Source organism: Takifugu rubripes, chromosome 15 (assembly GCF_901000725.2).
Source record: "Takifugu rubripes chromosome 15, fTakRub1.2, whole genome shotgun sequence".
Lineage (NCBI taxonomy): Eukaryota > Metazoa > Chordata > Actinopteri > Tetraodontiformes > Tetraodontidae > Takifugu > Takifugu rubripes.
In genome coordinates, this window is record NC_042299.1 from 7,566,454 (window position 1) to 7,587,322 (window position 20,869).

At 50.9% G+C, this 20,869-nt stretch overlaps 1 long non-coding RNA gene across 1 annotated transcript; it reads left to right on the top strand.

Moving 5' to 3' along the window:
- Positions 1-16,857: 16,857 nt before the first annotated feature.
- Positions 16,858-19,661, top strand: LOC115252765 (uncharacterized). Its single transcript, XR_003891075.1, has 3 exons — positions 16,858-16,927; positions 17,469-17,693; positions 19,523-19,661. It is a non-coding gene; the product is annotated as an uncharacterized lncRNA (long non-coding RNA).
- Positions 19,662-20,869: the final 1,208 nt, after the last annotated feature.

Consider the following 20,869-nt stretch of genomic DNA (forward strand, 5'->3'; position numbering starts at 1 on the left):
ATCCATCCATCCATCCATCCATCCATCATCCATCCATCCATCCATCCATCCATCCATCCGTCACCGATGTCACCTGACCATTCAGGTGGACACAACCGGGGGTGAAGGGGAGGGACGGGAGTCAGGTACGAACACCACTCACCCGGACAGAGACTCTATGACCTTTAGTGACCTTTAATCTAACGTCAGCAGGCTAAAAGTCGTGAAACTTTCAACTCCGAATAAATCTTTAAAATTTTGCCCGAATAAAAAGAGGAAAAGTCTGTTTGTGGTGCTGATTGAGCAAAGGGATCCGAGGGACGGCGCGATGGCGTTAGATCTTTCCGGGCGCAGCCGAATAGGTCAAAGGTGAAAGGTCAGGGTTAAACCATGGTGGGGTATTTCAGTCACCAGGCGGTCGGCCTGTGCTCCTACTGGCTGTCTGCTAACCGGAGGCGACCCTCCCCAGCATCAGCTGCACCGCGGCGATGGATCTGACGGGTTTCCCCTCAGAACAGGAAGTTGACAAGACCGAGCACTCAGAACAAACTGGGACAAACGGCCCACCTCCGCTTCCTCGTCGGGGCCCCCGCAGGCCGGTTTGTCACTTAAACGGACCGTCTAAACTGACAGGCCCGACGTATCTGAGACTTTAATACGGAACTACCAGCAAATTAATTTTTTATCCTTTCTTATCGGTGACTGATGGGCCGCTGGGGTCCCCTCCAAAAAAAAACCTCCGAGTCCCCGTGGGCGATTCCTGCAGCCCGGGAACCAAGGTTTTCATCCTAAACGGCGGTAAATGGCTCGCCACACAAATAATGCATAAACAGCTGTTTTGCCCAAGTAAGTTATCCTCTTAAAAGATTCAGAACCCCCCCCCACCGCCGATCTCTCTCACTCAGTTAATTCATCAATTTCTTATGATAGCAACAGTTCTGCTCGGCTCTGGTGTTTAAGTACCAATTAGGGGGGCGGGTTCCCCTTGGCTGGTTCCACCACACCTCTCCTCCTCCTGCAACTCTCCTCGTCCTCTCGTCCTCCGTCCATTCCCTCTTTCTTTTCTTTGTTTATTTGCCCTGATCGGCTGCTGTTGCCTCGCCGTCCGTCCATCCGTCCGTCCCGCTTGTCCATCAAATCCACTTCAGCGCCTCAGAAGTCCAAACTGGAGGATTTTTTTTAAATTTCTTTATTAAGTTTTTAGTACTTTGAATTATTAAACTGCGATAATCACTGATCAAAAGGCGGAAAACACACATCAATCAGGAGTTTAACGTCTGGTGGGTGGTCTCGTCCCCGGATCAGCACGGACTGGGACGGTTGCTCAACTCCAGCAACAAAGTTGGAAAATCCTCTTTTCTACCGTGTTTTAGTTTGTTTGCTAAAAAGTTGTCTGTGGTTGACATGTGGGTAACTTGTGGATCTGGAGTCTGGATCCAGATCCAGGACTGGATTCTCGTGTGGATTTTGGATGACTTGGTGGATGTTTTTTAACTCCAAAACTTATCAGGGTAATGATATTTGTGGCTCTGGATCCTGCTCACAACTCACAATTGCAAAGAAATGGGTCCTGAGTTTGTTCTCCATAAACCACGTCGATCCAGGTTCTAGATGCAGTTCCGGTAACGGGATTTTCAAAAACGCACTTTTAGTTAATATCAAACACATTTGTGTCTTTCGGTCCCAGACTTGGTTCTGATTCTGGGTCAGATTCACTCAAACCTTCAATCTGGAGACACAACGGAACGCCGTCGTCCGGATCATCAGGACAGGTTCCTCTAACCACCATATCAGGAGAACCCTGGCGTGTAACGTCCGGTCCTCGTCTGGATCTGGATTCTGGATCTGGATTAAGTTTCTTGTAAGAACAAACACGGTGCAGCAGGAACTTTCCTATGCTGACCAGATGGAACAGATGGCGCTCTTCCTCCTGGTGTGCTTGTGTACAGAAAAGGAGAACACTGTTCTGGTGGAGAACGCTGGTGAGGAGAGGACGTTCCCCTCCTGCCAGCGCTCCTGGCACCAGGCAGGATAAGAAGACCCTCCATTTGTGAAGTGCTGCCACTTGGCTCGCCGCTCATCTTCGAGGAGGCCGTTGTGTCGAGTCGCTCAGATGTCGACGCCAAAGTGTCGCCCAGTCGGTCGCCTGCAAGAAAACGTTGCTGCCAACCAGAGCAGCCATCCGGTTTGAGAGGCAACGGAGAAGGACAGCAACCTCCTACAACGACCTGAGATGTTTAAGCGACACGTGTTACAGTCCGTCCCCAGAACAGACCTGGTCCAGGAAGCAGCTGGTTCTACCCAGACGCGGCTCCGCTGCCCTATTTGTTCACACCGCTGTGTTCCGTCTCCTCTTGGAGATGCTCTATTTTCTCCGCCTGTAGAAAGAGCTCCTCGCCGCTCTGATCCCGCCTTCTGTTCTTCCCCAGCAGCCTGCCAGTCCGCGCTCGGGGAACCAGCGACTCAGTCCGGCTTTGAAAGTGTCCCCAGATTCTTTCAAGTGCGCCGTCCACATTCATTTACTTCCCCTTTCATGTCAGAAATTTGGTGTCATCACAGCAATTAGCCGTTCCATGTCGCCAGCGATTATTCCATTAAATTAATGAGTGTGCTGAGATAACGAGGCCTCTAATTGATATTATCTGGCCGAGCAGGCCGCCTTCTTCTGCCGCTCGCGTGTGTCTTCACACCTCATTTAAAGGGATTTTCTACGCTCTTGCCCTCATTAGCGCTCCAGTGTGTGTGTGGGTGTGTGTCTGTGTGTGTGTGAAAGCAACATCTGAGCTATGTAAAGTAATTTGTCAAACATTGACTTTAATGGGATACACAGAGAGATTTGAGAGACAAAAGACAGTTTCTACGGTGGCCCCGAAGGTCAAAACACAACAACGTGCTACGAAAAACACAGTTTACCTTCATTAACCAGCAACGCGTGACATCGCCTCGCACCGTTTTCTTATTTCTGCACACATCTCACACCATTTAAATATTCTGATTGATTAATTAATAAGTTATTGTTGTTTCTCTGACCCACTGAGCCTGAAAGAGAACCCGAAGCCCATTAGAGGAGTTTGAGGTGGCTACTGTGGGTGGTTGGCTGAAGCAGTTGGGTGGTGGTGGAGGAGGTGGAGGGTTAAATGAATCATTCATTAGGTCCACAGAGAAAAGGAGAAACAGAGGAGGAGGAGGAGGAAGAGGAGGAGGAAGAGGAGGAGGAGGTGTTCAAAGGCAAAGCCGTTCATTTCTTTCTGGCCTCCACAGAAGCAGGAGGTCGGTGGCGTGGAGCCCAGGGGATCCCGGACCGTCTCCAGCCGAGAGACGAGCGGTGTAGACTCCCGCCACCCCCCCCACCCCCCGCCACCCCCAGCTCCCGTGTGCCCCCAGGCTGAGCGGGTCGGCCTCCAGATCTCTTTAATGAAGCCCCCGGCCTCCTCGGAGCTGGCTGCACAGGAAATACCGCTGAAGGTTTCTGCTCAGAGCGAGCTGAGATCTGCAGATTCTGAGTGGATCCACGTGGGTTTAATGAAGCCAAAGGCTCTCGATTACAGCGTCTCCGTTAGAACCACGTCAGCTCCCACAGCAGGGAGCACGACGGCGTGTCACCATGGAAACAGATGATTTACATCATGCAGATGTCATCATCTGGGTTTGAGCTTATCTTTGTTATGGAAACGCAACCAACAAACTGTCTGGCCCACCAGTCCTTTCACCTCTCTATCCCAGTATAACCAGTCCTTTCACCTCTCTATCCCAGTATAACCAGTCCCTTCACCTCTCTATCCCAGTATAACCAGTCCTTTCACCTCTCTATCCCAGTATAACCAGTCCTTTCACCTCTCTATCCCAGTATAACCAGTCCTTTCACCTCTCTATCCCAGTAATACCAGTCCCTTCACCTCTCTATCCCAGTAATACCAGTCCTTTCACCTCTCTATCCCAGTATAACCAGTCCCTTCACCTCTCTATCCCAGTATAACCAGTCCTTTCACCTCTCTATCCCAGTAATACCAGTCCCTTCACCTCTCTATCCCAGTAATACCAGTCCTTTCACCTCTCTATCCCAGTATAACCAGTCCCTTCACCTCTCTATCCCAGTAATACCAGTCGTATCACTGTCCCAGTTCATTCAGGGCTCTAATCCTCGGCCGTGACTGCATAGTTGTCCTCGAAGCCTCCCTGGTAACGAGCGTTGCTCCATCTTCATCCTCCTCCTGCTCCATCTTCATCCTCCATCTTCATCCTCACGCACTGATTAATAAATGGGTTTCTTTCATTATCAGCGGATTATTGATCTCTTCCTGGGTTTCTCTTCTTGGAACAGATCTAATCGGCGTGTGAAGCCTCGGCGCCGCCAGCTGTTGTCCGATTATGGATCCCGGCGCTGAAGATCATCGACTGACTGGGCCGGTTCACAAAGACGGCTCACATCTGCAGGCTTCACGCTCTCCACGTCCTCGTTGCATCTTTGCTTCTTTATGGTTGATTCTGATTCCTCAAAAGCGCAGCGATTTTCCCCGGACCGCTAACTGGGGAGGCTCTGATACTGGTGTTTCCAGTAATTTCCTTCTGGGGTTTTTGGATTTTTCTCTCCCTTTAAATGACTTCAGGGAGGCGGTTGAGCAACACAGCAACTAACTAGCTTAGCTTGAATTGAAAGTTGATTAATCCCCTGACATCCCACAGAATTACAATTACGCGGGCGTTTAACTTTTAAAACCAGCAGTCTTCTGTTAGCTCTCGGGCTCGTTAGCGCCGTGTAGCTCCAGGACCCGGCACACGTCACCGCACTGCGTGTGAGACATGTGAAGCTAATTAAGCTAATCTAAACACTTTGAAAGCACTTCTGATGGGACTAATTACGTCTGCGGCTCATCATTAGCACCGCCGGCGGCTCCTTAAGGAGGGCACGATGAAGAGCCACGTTCCCGAGCTACAGAAACCATCCGGTGGCGCTAACAGGAGCGTGTCCGTTATTCTTTAGTCACCCTGAAACTGTGTCAAACTTTAGCGGATCGATCCGATGTCTTGCTCAACATCCCGTTCTGCTGCGTGTTTTTAGCCTGATGTGTGCATGTACAGTAGAGTGCACTGAGTGGACAGCGGCCCGTCCACGGGCAGAGAAACACGGGGCCCCTCCATCCATAATTCACCAGGTGGAAGAGTACAGAGTGCTGCTGCTGGGGGGGTGGCAGGAAAGTCCATTAATGGAGTCATTTTGATGGAGGGGTGAGGGACGGACCGGAGAACATGTCTTCAGATTGGATGTTTTCGCTTCGCTTTGGGTCGAATCTGAGCTAAACTGGGAGGACTGTGGTCGCCACGGCGACCCAGATCTCCCTGCCTGTTTGTCCTGAAGCCGCTGAACGTGTCGTGTGCTCTCTGTCCCACTCTGGACACTTGGATGTCCTGATATGTCGGCCCGCTGGGATTCTGGGAGATCCAGTCAAGTGTGACAGCGACTGTTTTGTTGCTTTTTCTGACGCGTAAGAGGAGTCTGTGGGGACAGAGGGATGGCTGTTTGCTGTACAACTGCTCTTTAACCCGGGAGGACCTCAAAGAACCCCAGAGAACAACAAAGAACCCGGGAGAACCTCAAAGAACCACAGAGAACATCAAAGAACCCGGGAGGACCTCAAAGAACCCCAGAGAACAACAAAGAAACCGGGAGAACCTCAAAGAACCACAGAGAACATCAAAGAACCCGGGAGAACCTCAAAGAACCACAGAGAACATCAAAGAACCCGGGAGAACCTCAAAGAAACCCAGAGAACAAAAAAGAACCCGGGAGAACCTTAAAGAACCTTTATTTTCAAACTGAGCAGGACTATTTCAAAGAAGTGTTAATCACAGGGGGGGTGCTAGTCTGCATGTAATATTATTACACACACACACACACACACGCACACACACACACACACACACTCCGTGTAGCTTTCATGTTGTCATGCAGAGTCTCGGCCTCCTCATTGATTCTCACTCACTGACTGTCCCAGCGGCCTTGTCCTTTAAAACATGACCATCAGGAGGAAATTTGCCACTGCTTGTGTGTGTGTGTGTGTGTGTGTGTGTGTGTGTGTGTGAGATCTGCATGACTGAACTCGCAACACTAACACAGTCATGATTTTTGACTGAAGGCTTCCCCTGATCTCCCGCTCTGATGTCAAAGTCTCAAACTGAAGTTGGCATCACCGCGGCAACAGACAGGAAGTTGAACTGGCGGAGAGGACGGGAGGCTCCTCCCACTCTCTGGTGCAGCCACATCTCTGCGAGTGGTTTCTGCCCCTGTAACCTCGGGAGCTTGTTCGGGTTCCCGTCCTGCATCATTTAGCATTAGGTAGAAGAAGACGCAGGTGGGGGGGGCGAAGACGCGAGGAAGAGGAACAAACTGGAGTCACCAGAGGAAGATGAGGTCAAAGAAGGACGCCGAAAAAGATCAAAACACCTGATCAGGCAGCAGTATTCACACAGGCTTCATGGTTCACCTGCAGATGTTGCACCAACATCTGTCAGGACCTCTTTGATCTCTCTTTGATTTTTGTTTACTGTTGAGTGAACGCTGTTTTCTCTGTCGTCTGTCGTCTGTATCGCAGATGCTCCTTAGACCACGTGGATCAGGAGGCTCCATGTGTGAATACAGCAGGAGCTCCACTGGGGGGGGCGGTTACAGGACGAGTGCAGCTTTAAGTCAACATCAAAGCAACTTTGTTGATGGATCAAAGGACAGGAAGGAAATGATGTCACTAAAGAAAATAAGGAATTCTTGGTCTCTTCTCCACGTGGTCAACAGTAAACGGACTCTGGACGCCAGTGGGCGGAGCCAGGACGGCCCTGAATAAAGTGGAAGGACAGCCAGAAATAAAACCATTAAAGCAAAAAGGGGGGGGTCGCTGGGGTGACGCTACACCTGGAGAGGGGTCAGAGCACTCTGCACCCATAACCAGGTTAATGGGTGGGTGAGTTGGGGGGGGGGGGGGGGGGGGGGGGGGGGGGGGGGGGGGGGGTAGAGGGAGGCTGGTTTTTAAGTGAAGGTGGAGAGCAAAGCAAAGGAAGAGAAAGATGAGGAGAGGGGTGAAATGGGAGGAAGGTGGGGAGAGAATTCCCCCCCCCCCCCCCCCCCCCCATCCCGCCCCTTGCCTGTTTTAATCTGACTAAATAGGATAACCTGCTCTTCATAAAAAATGGATGCCACTTCATTCGGTAGGACCCACGGGTAGGGCCCCAGAGGCAGCGGCCAGCCGTGTGCGGGGGCCCACAACTGCCGGGGGTGGCCCAACTCACTGGCCGTAATGAATTACTCTCACTACCCCCCCACCCCCCAACCCCCCCATCACATCACCAAACATCACATCTTGGAACAAAAATTTGGTTAAAATGCAGGAAGGTGTTGAGGGATGGGCGAGCATAGCGGAAAATAAGAAACTTGGAGAGAGAGATGATGTGTTGGGGTGTGTGTGTGTGTGTGGGGGGGGGGTGAGTGCTTGCTAGACAATTCAAGCAGCTTTTTACCCAATCATGTGGGAGAGTTTGTCAAGCAGGAGATTGCAGTTTGAAATATTAATGCAGTCCCCCCCCCCGCCCCCCCCCACTCCTCTCCAGACCAAGCGAGCCAGCTCCTGGAAGGGACACTCACCCCTCAATATTTAATGAGCCCGGGCCCCGGCCCAGACACGGGCAGCCGCTGCCGGGCCCCCCCTCAACACTACACGCATCAGCTATCCCCACCTTTAATGTAACTAGCGATGGAGGACGGGTAGAGGAGGGAGGGGGCGCGTGAGCGAGGTAAGGTGAGGGACGGAGGGTGGGGGGGCGGTCTAGGTGGTCTCAGGCCGGAGCAAGAGGAAGACGAAAAAGGTGAGATGAAGATGGAGTCAGCATCTCAAAGCTATATTGGGGGAGACGGGGGGCAATTATGGCCAACTTGGATGTCCTCAGAACCCCCCAACCCCCCCTCCCAGAGTTCACTTTGTTTACTCAGCGAGAACATAAAGTAACCCGCAGCAGTGCTAACGCATTAGCATGTGCAGAGAACGGAGGGCCAAGCTTCCGTTAGCTGTGCAACTAGCCAAATATCACTGTAGCATGATAGTTTAGCTAATCAAGAGTAGAAGAAGAACGTGTGACAGTAGAACCTCAAACTAAAATGACACACAGATATTAGATGACTCCTGATTTCTTAGCAGTTATGCTAACAATTAATAAAGGATCATTAGCTTCATAGTGTGTTTGTGGTAACAGCCTTTGATAATAAGCACAGCTAGCTAATATTAGCGACACAGCGTGAAAACCATCAGCCATCAACATCATTGGTGTTCGACGCTGCATGTGTGTGTGTGTGTGTGTGTGTGTGTGTGTGTGTGGATGGGGTGAGGGACACCGAGGCCCTGAAAGCCCCATCGGCGTCCCGGTCTCCTGACCTTTGACCCTCCAGGAGCTCCTCAGTGTGTCCTCACACCTCAATAATTGATGTGAGGGAAGAGAACGCCCCGTCCTGGGAACGCCTCTCACCTGAGCGCACCCCCCCGTCCCATCCTGCTCACACACTCGGACACTCCTCGACACGTTCACACACATGCAGGCTTATTGATTTTGTTAACTGAGCCGATGGCGAGGATGCCGTGGCTGAATGACAGTTCAGGACCAGCGCAGACGCCACCGGGCGGTCCGACAGTTTTCCCGCCTGTTCCTGGCGTTCCGTAGTCGACCGCGGGAGCGAACCTTTATATAGATCCTTGTTATATATTCACCCACGCTGACCGCAACACTGGAACAGCTGGGGGCCAACCCCAGTCAAAGCACATCCATCCGTCAAAAACACGCGTCTGCTGCCATGTTGGCGTTGACGCCTTGCCCCAGGTGTCCTCTTATCCCGTCTTTACTGTCTTTTGTCCGTTAAGTAACAGTTTACAATATTGATGAGGCGTGGCGGGCTGACCTGCAGGAGGACACGCGGGCTGGGAGCTACCAACACAGGAAGTGTGTTAGAGTGCTCCCGCGGACGCCGCCACATGTCAGCGGGCTGTGATGTGTGTGGTCATGTGTGACTTCCACAGGACCGGTTGACAGGAGACCAGTTGTGTGATCATCGTCGCGGATGTAGAAGGGTTTGGTTCTTCTGGAATTAATCTGCTTTGGTCCAACTTGTTTGTTCTAAACCCAAAATCAGGGACTTATTTGGTCGTTGACCAGTACTGCATTATCAGAACAAACCAGTAACTGACTGAAGCTCATTGTGGTTTGAGAAACAAGTAGCTCCATCATCAATGGTATTAGCATTAGCTCTGCTGTTAGCGTCAATTACCTGTTGTTTCCCCTTTAAGCCACTTGAGTATTGCTCAATTGCTCAAATGTATAGTCCACCCATAATTATATTTATAGAAGAATCCACTGGTTGCTAACCTGCTAACGCTGCACTGTGACAACGTACAGTAACGTTAATAATTCACGTTCTATTTCAAACTGTGTTTCCCAGAAATAAAAAGTTTTGGCTCAGGTGTTTCTTCCCATCTCATTCGAAGATACAGAACTTAGCGATGAGTGACGGACAATACTGGTGTGTGTGTGTGTTTGTGTGTGTGTGTCGGGCGGGGGGGGGGCACACACAGCACATGAAGTGTGAAATTGAAATATTCCCGATCCAGTTTTTCGAGGCCTCTGACCTCGCCTATGCGATCGCTGCTAACAGATATATTAATGCTCAGATTTACATGGCTGAATATTCCGATGATTTTTTAGGTTCTCTCCGCCCTTCACAACCGTTCCCACTGACGTTATCAGGAAAATTATTGCCCACTCCCAAATGAAAATGTTAACAACGCAATTTAATAATAATATTTTCTTCTAGCCGACCTTTTCCTTGCTGTTCCGTTAGCTGCTGTGGGCATTAAATGTAAACTAGGTGGTTCTTCTCTTTAGCCCATTGATATGTTAGCTCGCAGTGGCAGCTTCTCTAGCTTATAGTGAAAAATGTTCGGTAGTTGTGAGCAGATGTTAACGTATCACTGAGGATTACAGTGGACGTTTCATACATCTAAGTGTAGCTTAGCTTGATAGATGCTAGCTATGCTGGAAATTTGCAATCTTCAGTTTGTAGTTGGGAGAGAAACTAGTTTTAGCTAACTCATGTCAGCACCTCATGTGATTTTCAATCCCCATATCGTCATCTGGATATTTGAGTTCTTCTTGTTCTTCCTCCATTATTTTTTTCTTCCGTGATATAAAACCAGCCAGACAGACAGTTTGACTTTTCCACTCAGCTGTTCATAAACTATTTAGAGTAGGACTGCTGTGTATACAGGCGCTCCTCAGCCGCTGACACCATTAGCCTTCTTTTAGCAACATGCTGCTCTCCAGCACACATGATGTCACCCATGATTTCATCCCCACAAACGATGAAGCCTTCGCGGCTAAAACTCGAGGATGGTCAGCGCGAGTTTGTCTCTCTCTCATCTTGTTTAAAAGCGTTTGGATATTCCGTGAAAAGCTAACGAGGGCGTGAAGCTGAACGGATGGAGAACGAAGTCCCAACTTCCTGGTTTTGGAAGCTTTTTTGGATATTGAGATAATGAAGTCTGACTTCAGTCTACAGGAAACGTAAATGTTTTCGGACCCAGACGATGAGTCACTTTGTGTGAGTCATCGTAGCTGTTAGCTGTTAGCTTCGGATACGCCAGCCTGATCTTCTAGAGACGTGGCTCCACCCTTTTTGAATCATGACTGACTCCGGTCAGAGTCATGTCGTCCTGACACGAGCGCCGCTGCCCCCTGTGGCAGGCCGGCGAACCGCAGCGGTACGCTTTTCAAAAAGCTGTTGTTTAATCCGATAGTTAGCATGAATCATAAATCAGCCCCCGTCTGAACCAGCTGACCGGGTTAAGACCCAACAGATCATTTATGACTTCCCACGCGGCTGCCTGCTGGATTTTTACTCTCCAAAACAAACCTTGTAAATTTAACATGGCCGCCTCGGCCGTATATCTGCCCCCCCCCGAATGGGTCTAATTGTGTGCTTGGGGGAGTTTGTGCGAGGGATGGGAAATGTATCAAATATTTACTGTCGGGCGCCAGCTCGCGGCGACACACACGGCATTAATTTAACATGGACGCCGCAGAGACAAAAGCAGGAACTGGGAGAGCGTGCGGACGGCGAGGAGCTGATCTAAGGCCGCGGTGACGCCGTCTGACCTCAGAACCAGAATCCTCAGCCCCCCCCTCAGCTGACACCAGTCAGTCGCTGGCAACGACCTCCTGGCAGCGCAGGTGAACGTGCGGCGGCGTGCGTGCTCGTGGTGGCGTGTGTGTGGTTTTGCCTTAAATTACAGCTGCTGTTTGCTGAGTGGTCCAGTGGAGCGCACAGTGACAGATGATGTCAATTATTAATCGCCGTCTTTCCTGAGTGTGGCGGCCTCCTCCTCCTCCTCCTCCTCCTCCTCCTCCTCCTCCTCCCCCTCCTCATCCTCGTCCTCCTCCTCATCCTCGTCCTCCTCCTCCTCCACGTCCTTCTCCTCCTCCCCCTCCTCATCCTCGTCCTCCTCCTCCTCCTCGTCCTCCTCCTCCTCGTCCTTCTCCCCCTCCTCATCCTCGTCCTCCTCCTCCTCCTCCACGTCCTTCTCCTCCCCCTCCTCCTCCTCATCCTCGTCCTCCTCCTCCTCCACGTCCTTCTCCTCCCTCTCCTCCTCCTCATCCTCGTCCTCCTCCTCCTCCTCGTCCTTCTCATCCCCCTCCTCATCCTCGTCCTCCTCGTCCTCCTCCTCCTCCTCGTCCTCCTCCTCCTCGTCCTCGTCCCCCGTCTCTTCGCTCCCTCTCTTTGTCTCCTGCCTCCGTCGTTTGTTCTCCGTCTTCCTGCATTTGTAGCTAAAGTCGACGCTGACGGGTGTTCTGGGAAATGTGGAGAAACCAGGGCTGAAGACTGGGAATGTGGACAACTGACACACACACACACACACACACACACGCACACACACACACACACAGGTGACAACATACCTGCTGCTGATGACCAAAGGGGGAAAAATGACCTCACTGCAAAAATGTTGCATCTCATTAAAGTTTAAAGTTTCACCAGGCAGATCTCCCAGAATGCACCGGGGCACCGTCTTGGTCAGCTCTTCTCACCTGTGTCTGGTTGTGTGATGCTGATTAAGCTCGGAAAGGTTGAAGCCAGACACCCGACCGCCCTGTTGGCGTGACCCTTCCTGGTTCTTCTTCTTCTCTCCGTGGTGAAACGGTCCCGTCACTTCCCAGAAACACTCTCTGGTGCTATCATGTATTTTATGATGCATTTTTCATCCTTTTTCCATTTCCCAGATCAAAAATTTATCCCTGCCTCCACCCGCACTGTCTGGAAGTGTGTGTAGGGGAGGCAGCGGGTGCTTTGCCCCAGTGGGGCAGGTCACAGAGTGGACACCCCCACTTGCAGCCCCCTGGTGGGCAGCAGAGGGAGACCAGGGTGACTTCCTGTTTACTCTTTGATGAGGGAGCTCCTCACGCTTCAATCGGAGATTCAAACTTCTCCCGACTCATCTGATGGTTCTTCAGCATCTACAGAAGAAGAAGGTTCAAGCCTGTGGACACAGGTGGAACACCTGAGACGGTCGTGGCTGAGAAGAACTTCCTAGAGGATCTGAAGGGATTGTTTGACTGTTACAGAAACACTAGATCATAACAGGTGAAAGGAAATATTGTTGGTCAGAGATCTGAGAAGGTCTGAAGAATCAGAGATCAACTGGTGAAGAGCTGAACAGATCAACAGATCAACAGTGTGACACATGGAGCACCCTCTTCCTCCTCCTCCTCCTCCTCCTCCTCCCCTCTCCCCCCCCACACACACACACTCATTGATCTCCATCTGAAGTCAGATGATCGGCCGCTGCGCCTCAAACAACAATTAATTGTGCATGTGATCGATGTTCATTCACAGATCAATAACTGTGTGTGTGTGTGTGTGTGTGTGTGCGCATGTGTGTGTGTGTGTGTGTGTGTGTGCGCGTGTGTGTGTGTGTGTGTGTGTGTGTGTGTGCGTGTGTGTGTGTGTGTGTGTGTGTGCGCATGTGTGTGTGTGTGTGTGTGTGTGTGCGTGTGTGTGCGTGTGTGTGTGTGTGCGTGTGTGTGTGTGTGTGTGTGTGTGTGCAACAAGAACTTTTCTGAATTCAACTTTCTTTGCTTTTTAACTAACTTTTGTCTCTGATTGTCGGGTTTAGTCTGACTTGAATCCAGCTTCTGAACTGAAGTCACCATTTTTTAATTCTGTTTATACTTTGTTTCGGTGAGAGTTTCATTCCCCCCCCCCCCTCTCCATCTCCCCCCTCCCTCTCCATCTCCCCCTCCCCCCTCTCTCCCCATCTCCCCCCTCTCTCTCTCTCCATCTCCCCCTTCTCTCTCTCTCCATCTCCCCCCTCTCTCTCTCTCCATCTCTCCATCTCCCCCTCCCTCTCCCCCTCCCCCTCTCTCCCCCCTCCATCTCCCCCCTCCCTCTCTCTCTCCCTCTCTCCCCCTCCCCCCTCTCTCCCCCTCCATCTCCCCCCTCTCTCTCCATCTCCCCCCTCTCTCTCCATCTCTCCATCTTCCCGCTCTCTCTCCATCTCCCCCCTCTCTCTCCATCTCTCCATCTCCCCCCTCTCTCTCCATCTCCCCCCTCTCTCTCCATCTCTCCCCTCTCCCCCTCCCCAACATTCAGGTGGTTAAAAACGAGTGTGAAATGAGGATCTGGTGAATAAGAGCGGTGCTGCTCTGCTGCGTGTGATCACTCTCAGCTCCTCTGTTGCTCCATCAGGTCAAACATATCAAATATTCATCATCAGACTCGTCGTCACACTTGACTTTCACTCCAACGCAGATGCAGGAAAACGACATCCACTCGTCCGTCTCCTCCACAAACGGAGCCGAACCCCCGAATCTCCAAAGACTTTCTGTGAAATTCAAATCCCCCCCCCAGCCCAGCTCACCGGGGAGGGGGGGGGGGGGGGGGGTGATGCTGGGAGTCAAAGCAAACACAGTCGGGATGATGCGGATGTTGATGGTGATGAGCGACGCCAGCGGGGACGGATCAGACGTGATGGACGCGTGCGGATCACCCGAGAGAGTTTACAGAAGAGCAGAGACGAGGAAAGCAGCTTCTCTCCGACTGTAATAACACCACCAACTGTAATAACACCCCCAACGGGCTGCGCTAATGCCGCTCAGCTGTTCATAACGTTAGCATCAACGTTGAACCACCGGGAGGGGAAAACACCCAAACTTCTGCCTAAGATCAGCGAAAACAAACCCTTGTTTTATGATTCTGAGATGCGAGCTCAGCTGAGGGGTGAACCCCGATCAGGGTAGCTATCAGATACGGGACCGTGAACCACGTTAGCTCAATAGCTGAATGCTACGCCACCTGCAGGCTAGCTAATCTGAGTCAACGCAAAATGGATAAACAGGGAAGAGGCTGAAGATGACAGGAAATGAAATGATCGGGGCCGAGGAGAACCCTAATAATCATCTCTTCAACTCACCCTTTTCACCCCCCCCCCCCCCCCCCCCCCCCAAACCCCACCCCTCTCTCCTCCACCAGGATTCAGAGGCGAAGCTCCATCTGATCAATAATGGATGCTGCTGTCTCCTCCACCGCTGGAGAGGGGCCGGTACATTAGGTAATGCAGGGGCTACATTTAACTGGATGGGCTTGTTAATGCATCCCACTGGGGGAACCCCCCCCCCCCCCCAACGCTCTCATATACATGCACTCTCAGAGTCACCCATATTCCCTCACCCGCCACCGAGCAAAGGAACCTTTTCCATAAGGACGATGAGTCGCGGCTGCATCAGTCACAACAACCGCAACCACACAGCAGGGGGCGACCAATGGTTCGGGAGCCTCGTTTGTCACCATTAGCGCTGAAACTCTATTTCTTTGAAGCGCCCCCAGGTCCTGGGCCAGATCTCTGGGATCATCCACCATGTGCAGCAGCACCTACCCCTGACTGGTCCTCCAGGCCCCTGATGGAGTTCTCCGGTCTGGAGCTCCTGTCTCGTCCATATTAAGGCATAAACGTGTTCATACCTGGACACATGTTGAGGTGATGCAACCGGTTGTGGGTTTTTTCTTTGATGGTGCAGGGAAGGAGGAATGTTAGTCTGAAGAGGAGAAGGGTCTGATTCCGATCAGCAGGTCAGCCAGAACCGTGCTCGACCGCTCAGACTGTCAGTTAGCCTGTTAGCTGACGCCAGTTTGACTCTCAGCTGATCGGCTTTGAGGTCTTTTATTGCTTTGATCTGCATCCTGTGTGATTCCCAGAACGCGTGGTGGTCTTCAGGAGGATCTGGATGGTCTGGCAGGAACGTCTCTGATGTGTTGTCCGCGTTCTATACGTTTCCGGTTTGTGCTTAAAGGTCTTCGGCGTGGACTCAAACCGGCCAATCAGAGAGGAGAGTCAGATCCAGTCTGACACCCCACAGTTTCCATTACAGATGGTGGGACCACAGGTTTTTACATAAAATGCAGATTTATGCTCCTGGTCTCCGGGACCCCCCCCCCCTCCCCATCCCTCATGGCCCTGTGTGGCCCCGCATGAAAACCATGATTGGTCCTCTGTGGGAATTTTTTTAAAGGACCCTCAATTAAGTGTCCCGGGAGGTGCCCGTTCCTCCACGCTTTGCATGCGGCCCTGGGCCGAGGTCCTGAACCTGGGCGCCGCTCCGCTGGCTTTAATGTGGCGGCTGGGAGGACGGACGGAGGGAATACATTTGAAGTCCGGAAAAGAGAGAGTCAGTCAGAGTCTGTCCACTTCAGAACACACACGCACACACACACACACACACGCACACACACACACACACACACACACACACACACACACACACACACAGAGTTCATTCCTGACCTCCTCTCCTCTGTTCTCTCTACTCTCAGCCCACTTTTCTCTCTCTTCCTCCTCCTCCCTTCAACAGCTCTCCATCTTTCACCCCCCCCCCCCCGTTGCTCTTTCACCCTCTCCACACTTGTCGTCCCGATTATGCAGATGAGTGTTTGTGGCGAGGCCCTAAAAAGCAAATTAGGAGCACGGAGCCTCTTGATTGTGACATGGTTATTCCTCAGAGGCCAGGATCGTGTGCGCGTCTGTGTGTGTGTGTGTGTGTGTGTGTGTGTGTGTGTAAGAGAGAGAGAGTCTCACCCTCTGCATCCTGTGTTTCCTTTTTCACATGATGACTGTGGCGTTGACATGTAAGTGTGTGTGTGTGTGTGTGTGTGTGTGTGTGTGTGTGTGCTAGCATGAAGATGGAGTGTGTACGATGGCAAAGCACTTACTGAATCACACACACACACACACACACACACTACCATATGGTACAGTCCACCTTTAATGGATCTCACTTAATATTCAGCAGACGGGTCAACTTTTGTTTAGGACCGACCTGCTGGTTGGGGGCGGGGCTTAGCGTGTGAGCAGGGTTTGGATCAGTCCGAACAATCAGCTCTTCCTCTTCTAAACCTCAGTCGCCCTCAAAGACGTCCTGGATTATAGAAACAACCAGAATGCTCTCACACATCTTTGATTTAGAGCCAGATAGATGTGGTCCAAGTAAAACTAACCTGAACCTACATTCACCTGTTTCTGGGTGTGTGTGATGGGTTCAGGTGTGTGTGTAATCCAGCCAATCCCTGCTGTCATTAATAAGCCCCTCCCCTCGCAGCCTGGTAACCAGAAGTATAAATGAGTCTGTCTGCCTGCCTATCTGTCTGTCTGTCTGTCTGTCTGTCTGTCTGTCTGTCTGAAGACTTGTGAGGGTGTGGAGGTCCTGGACACATGGTGAAGCACCTCTGGACTCTTTGTTTGGTTTGTGAGACAGGAGAGAAGATCCGAACAAAGCTGGACTCCTTAAAACAGACCGTCTCGGTCTCGGAGGGAGAAAGAACGAAACATCAGTAACAAGTCTCATCTCACACGTGACGGTCATCGCGTATTGAAAGGTGTGTTTGAAGGTTCAGATTTGGTTTAAATTTATCCCGTAAAGAGCTGTGGGACGTTCTTGAAAGTCCTCACAAAGGTGGAAGTCCAGGGGTGTGTGCCGTTCCCTTTTTAAACTACAGCATGAACCCTGGTCACCAAAACAGCCCCTGAGCTAAGTCATGCTAGGCTAACTGTGACAGTCAACTTATTTCATTCACTTGTCAGAGCGTTGTGGCGGAACCCAACGCTGTCTTCCACTCCTGACGGATTATTTAGGACACTTGTGGCTCTGAGAGGACACCGGTCCCGTAGCCATGGACATGAGTGCTAATGTGCTAATAACAGTGGTGGCGGTCGGCGGAGGGGTGGTGACCACAGCCTCAGACTGTCACATTGACTCTAATTAAACTCCATTGACCTGCCGCCGCTGCCCTCACCTCCCTGATCCTTGTCTGTCATTAACACGCCGTCGGTAGCAGCGGCGCGGGAAATGTGCTCTGCATTTTGGATCGGCGCCGTGTTGAGCCGCCATCTACGTTCTTGTCCCGTTTTAATTAAAAGGGTGTCCGACGTGGAGGTGAGGAGGAGGACGAGAATCTTGAATTCTGAGTGAAAAGGAAGGCGCGACGATGGCGAGGAAAGCGAAGAGCGGCGGAGGAGAGGGAGCGAGGGGCGGCCAGGGTCATCCTCGCCGCTAATTTGCTGACACGGGGGCATCGGGGGAAGCCCGGACCGCGAAGAAGATTGTTTCTTCAAGAAGCGGGGCGAGCTGCGAAGGGAACAAAAGTAAGTGTGCCCCGTGAATCCTGTAGTCAATTAGTCCGTATCAATAATTAAAAGGCGTTGTCTGCGCCGGGGCAGGGGCAGCAGATTGAGTTTCCCTCCGACAGGCGAGATTGTTATGACAAGCAATGCCTACATAATGATATTAGCCATTAATAATTCAGCGGCGGGCTGCAGGTGACAGGAGGCCTGAGCTGCTCGGGCAGCCATCAGTCAGCCGGCTGGCCAATTATCAGAGGTCAGGAATCAGAAATGGAAATGAAAACGGAGGTGGGTGACAGCGTGTGAGTGTGTGTGTGTGTGTGTGTGTGGGTGTGTGTGTGCGGTGAATGTTAAAACCTGACTGTGACTGTGCGGCACAAGCAGGAAAAAATGTCTGCTGCTTAACTCCTTCAGCGGTCTTAATCCAGTTGAGCTGAAGGCATCAAGATGATTGTTAAATTCAAACTCTTGTTTCTGAGGTGACTCTTTTCAACTGACCTGTGGTCAGCAGAGGAACGCAGCAACCAGCAACGCGTGTCGGTGGATCAGTCCTTTGATTTGTGCTGCTTTTCGGCGCTAATGCTACGTCAGTCCGTCCTTATGTAGATTCTACAATTACTTTGGTCTCCTGAAAAACGTCTGTGCTGGTGGAAAGATCAGGAAATACCACTGAAGCTGTGAGGGAGCAGCAGCACTTAGGACTCCCAGAGATATATGCTAACAGATAAATGCTAACCAGGCCTGTCCAGTCAGACGAAACAATCACAAGTGACGGCCGCCGGTACCAATGTTCTTCCTAATTCTCTTTACTGGCCCCTCACAGGCGACGCCTAATCAAGGCTGACTTCGGAATCTCCCGAAAGCGCCGCTTAGCCAAACAGTTAATAATACATCCAGCCATTACAGAAAAACTTGTAGCCTTCCCGTCAGTGAGAGGGATGAATAAGTCCAACTGAGGAAGGACTCAGATCATCAGAATGACATTTAACCCCGTTGTCCCAACGCACTGAAGGCTAATCAATAAATTAGCGACACAGCATCAGATTTGTGTTTTAATAGTTGAAATGTGCATTATTTATCCGTCTGAGGCAGCTAGCTTGCAGATTCTGATCACAGTGAATGGACGATGGTCCTTCTGAAGCGCCGCCGCCATGTCCCGTGGAAGGACAAGACTTGTAAAGTCCAGACAACCATTGTTTGAGAGGTTGTGAGTTGGAATCCCTGGCTCAGCTGAGAATCTCAATGGTTGCCTGTGTTTTTGGGACCGGTCACTTATCTGCATCTCCTGAGTCACAAACGTGAGCTTTGATTCACTAAAAGAGCCTTCTGGGCATAAAGTATGAATTATGTAGGTCCAAGTGAAAAGAGATTTTTCAACCACAATTCCTGAGATACGTGGGAGTGATCTCCATAAGCCCCTCCCCTATTCCGCGGCGTGTAGCTCCACGACTTTACGTGTTTGTTCTTGGCTGTGATTTGCTGCCCCATTAAAAAAGAATAAGAGGTTATGAGGAATTCAAAGAGGGCACGTCTAGAATAAAGTCTGGAGAGGCTATGATTCATTAATGCAGCCATGAATAGATAACTCACTGTTGTATGATATCATACTCACAGCGACATTCACGTATTTTACTATTCTACGAGGAGGATACCGTCACCACCGTGAGCACGAGGAGATCAGACAAAGTTTCTCAACAATTTATGAGCCCAAAGAGGAGCTTTTACGCTTAAGTGTTGGGGTTTGTTTACCTTATCAAAGACGGATTTAGGAAGAAACTTCCTGTCTCGTGAGATTTTTAATAAGGTTTAATAAAGGAATGTTTGACAACTTTGGGTTTGTTCTTTTGCAGGTGATGTGGTTCTGTTCTTTGGGATGGTTCAAAGGGGAAGAAAGTTGATAAATCAGAGTTGGCTCTTTAAGATCAAAGCTTTAACATCAAAGTGGCAAAGATGGTGGATGTGCTACCACACATGGACTTTTCACTTTCCGCACCCAATAAAAGAAATGAAACCTTGAAAGTCCTTGAATTGTTGTTGAATTGTTGAATTTAAGAGGTTCCGTCACCATCAGGACCCTCTGACGTGCACACGCACCACTGACACCAAGTCCCAGTCCTGTTATCACATCTGCTTTCAGGCAACGTGGCTCCTTCTGAATTAGCGTCGCCATGAATGATAAAGCTGCGCCAGTGTTGCTCTGCACCCTCGCCTTCGACCATTTTGTCCCGTGACCCGCGAAGAATCGTCCTCTCCTCCACATCAGTCACAGCAACTCGTAAAAAAGAGGAACTGTCGTAGAAACAAGGCAGCTTATTTAGCGTTAGCATTTAACGTCCGCCTCCATCTTTAGCTGCAAACAGCAGCGTGCGCTGTTCCCCGAGCGGTTGCATAAGCTTTGTTATGACATCAACAGCGGAGCCGAATTCAGGCTCATCAACCCAGCACAAACGTGCACGCCCCTCATCTGTGTCGTTCAAAGCGCATTGGGACGTCCGCTGATTCTGATAAAACTCGGCTTTAATAAGCTCAGCTGGGTTCAGTTTGCCGGACCCATCTCCACAGCAGCACCACCCTGGCTCTGCAGCACAACAGCATCCCATAATTGCTGTGGACTCTCTGCTCCCTGGCTCGCTTCTGTCTTGAAAAAAGAAAAAAAAAGAAAGAAAAAACAGACTATGTTTGTAGCTGGTTGTTCGGCTTTTATCTATATTTTAAGCCACACACAAGGTGTAGAGTCGGCCTGGAGCTTGTTACAGGGGCCCGCGGCTGCATAATTCATGAGCCCGAGCCGCTCACTGCGGTGGCTAAATAAAAGATCTGCCAGCGCTGGATGGCAGGACAGGGGAGCGCACTACCTGACCTGCCACCTGTGTGTAAATGCAGCTTTGCTGGGGGTGGGTGGGTTGGGGGGGGGGCGGTTTGTGTTTTCCTTTCCTTCACCACAACCGAGTCGGCTCGATGTCGGCGTGTGTGACGTCTGCACAACTAAACACAAACTTCAGAAGCACCTCGCAGTGCTCTTTAGCTGACCGAGCCATGAAATCGGCAACCCCCACCCCGAGGGGGTCCACAGCCACCTCGCAGGAACCTTAAATCTCAGGTTTGTAACTTTTTTCCGCTAAAAAGAACAGCAGGAATTTAAATGACCACCCATCCAGCCGCTCTCTTCGGGCGCTTGTGAGAGAGCGGGAGTTCAG